This window comes from Vicia villosa, linkage group LG3 (assembly GCF_029867415.1).
Source record: "Vicia villosa cultivar HV-30 ecotype Madison, WI linkage group LG3, Vvil1.0, whole genome shotgun sequence".
NCBI lineage: Eukaryota > Viridiplantae > Streptophyta > Magnoliopsida > Fabales > Fabaceae > Vicia > Vicia villosa.
This window is the reverse complement of record NC_081182.1, coordinates 140,572,180-140,575,196: the sequence shown is the minus strand read 5'-3', so window position 1 is coordinate 140,575,196 and position 3,017 is coordinate 140,572,180.

Below are 3,017 nucleotides of genomic sequence, written 5' to 3'. Positions count from 1 at the left end.
CTTATAATTATCAAATATGCTTTCTTGTATTCAAGAATTTGGTATTCAAGAATTCAAAATTATTAAATTTTTAAGTTTAAATTCTAAATTAATGGCTGTCATTTTTTGTATTTAGATTACTATGACCAAAGATTGGTACAACCTTTATGTTGCTTTATCAAGTGTTTTCTAATTCAAATATTATTCTATTGAAGCTTTAAACTAAATGGTCTATTTGTTTTTATTTAATTATGAACTTCCGTTTTAAGGTCTCTCATGTAAGATCAGAGTATATTTTTTTATCTCTCTTCGTATGTCTTCTCTAACCTCTCTCTAAAAGGGGGTTAGTGTTTCGTCAAATTTTACTGATGAGTGGTCGGCAGAATGAAATCGATGAGGAGGGGTGGAAGGAAATCAGAAGGAATCAGAGTTTTGGTGATTTGAAGCCAAGAGGGGATATCTTCCCAGCAGGAAGGAGAAATAGAAATCATCGGAAAGAGGGTGTCATTTTGACGTCGATTTACATCTCAGAATTTCTAGATTTTTTGTCTGCTAAGGATCTTTTTGATCTGTTTGGGTGTGTAGGGAAAGTGGTGGAAGTTACCATTTCACCAAGAAGGAATAAGATTGGCAAGAGGTTTGGGTTTGGTCGTTTTCTATAGGCGGAAGATGTGAGGATGCTAGCGGTTCGGTTGGATAACATTCAAATAGCGGGGAGGAAGATACACACTAATTTACCGAGATTTCAAAGGGGTGTGGCGGTAGCTGCAGCAGTTAACAGGGGAGGTTCTGAATTATAGGATGGGAAAGAGGAAAACTCATATTTTAGAGGTAGAAGGGATTCCAGGGGCACATTTGATTTCAGAAGGGAGAATCGGAGTTATGGGGATGTTGTTGTCAAAGAGGATAAGAGAGATGATCGTATGAAGGAGGAGATTCGATTGATATTCGATAAGGCGTATGTTGGACGAGTTATAATTCTGGTTTCGGCATATAACATTCATACTCACTTTGAAATGGAGGGGCTATTCGCGATTAAGGTTACACTGATGGGGGGGGGGGAAACGTTTGTTTGCTCAAAGAATCGGAGGAAGGTTTTATATAGGACTTGATAGGAGAGGGTGAAACTTGGTGGAAGGATTGGTTTGTAGAAATTATGAAATGGAGCGAGACGGAGATTGAAGATACAAGGGTGGTGTGGTTAAGAGCTTTCGGGATTTCATTTCATGTATGGAATATTGAATTCTTTGTGGCCTTGGCGAATCATTTTAGATCGTTTATATGTGTCGACGAACATACAGCTAAAGGTTAATGTTTCAATGTTGCGTGTGAATATTGCTTTCAAAACCCCAAACGTATTCATGATTGATATCGACGAGAAGACGTTTTCTATGATTTTGAGAGAAGATAATTATGGTTCTCCGATGGGTTGCACAGGTACTCTTAAATCTCAAATTACTGGCTCTGAGTCTTCGGACTCGGAAGATTTATGGTCAAATGAATTGCAGTTTGGGGGAAATTATTTGGGGTGCGACGCTTTGGAGGATAATATCGAACAATTTATTGATAGTGTTAACAACGTGGGACTCGATACAAAAACTATGGTTCTCCATATGAAGTGGGGCTAGGGAGGAAGACTAAAAGTAAAGAAGAGGCAGTTGCAGAAAGTTATTCGGGGAAGGGGAATCAAGTGTTATCGGGGGGTAAAGGGAAAGACGGTGTCAAACATCAAGATTCTTTTGATGGTGTCGTGCTGAAGATGAAAAGTATGAGGAAACAGGTAAGGCAATTGGAAGATCCGCAGTTTAGAAAGGGGACTAATTGTGAGTCTATTGCGAAAATTATGTTGCAAGGTCTGGAGATAGTTAGTTTTCATTCGGGGAAGGTTTTGCTAGAAAGTCTGGGGGTGGCAGTCATAATTCTGGACAGACTATGCAGGTTTTAATGGGATCGGCAGTGGAAAAACTGGGCAGAGTATGCAGAATTTTGCGGGGGATGGTGGCAAATTTTATGGGCTTGCTGTGAAGGAAAATCTGGTGGCTAGCAGTTATTGTGATACTTCTTCTAGGAAGAAGTGTGACATGTCTTCTAGTTTGAACCAATCTATAGTTGGATGCAGTTTGGACAAAGAGCTGAAGAGATGCAGGAATGATAACAAATTGACAAGGCTGACTTCTAAGAAAGTAAAATACAAAATGTTGAATAAATGGGGAGGGATATGTCAAAAAAAGCGGAGGGATTCCCGAAAGGCAAGATCACGAAGAGGAGATTGGGAAATTATGATGTTGATGTTAAGTTGGGGGTTGCGGATGTTGAAATTAGCGGATGTATTTCCAATTGTTATGGAGTTCATAAGGAAGAATCAGATATCCCCCGTAATAATGGGAGATTATGGGATTATTTGAATTTCAAATCTAATGGAAAATTGTTGTCGGCTATCGTGGCATTGGGAGTTATGGATGTGGAAGGCAGGAGTAATTTGGAGAGTAGGATTGGTCATATGGAAAACGGAGGTCTTATAGAGAAGGAGGTAGGGAGGGTGAATAAAAAGGGGGTTGAAATGATTATTGGTAGTTTGAATATTAGAGGGGTTGAACGTGCTTAAAAGAAAAAGGATAAGCGCTTTGTTAAATAAAGGTAATGCGGATATTTTCTTAATTCAAGAGTCTAAAATTACTAATTTATAAGAGGGGGTAGCAAAAAGTTTTTGGAGTTCTACGGACATTGGTTATTCGTATTCTAATTCGGTGGGAATGTCGGGGGCTTTGCTAATTTTATGGAAGGTCAGGTGTGTGGAGATAGTTAGTTGTTTTAAAGGAGAAGGTTATTTGGGTATTAAAATTGATTGGAAGGGAAATTTGTATTATTTGATTAACTTCTATTCCTCGTGTGATTTGAACAAGAAGAAAAGGATATGGTGTGAATTGTTGGACTTGGAGGAATCTTTCAAAGATGGTGAGTGGATTATTGGAGGGGATTTTAACGCAATCAAAGATAGTAGAGAAAGGAAAGGGAGGTAGGAGGTTGTTAATACCAAT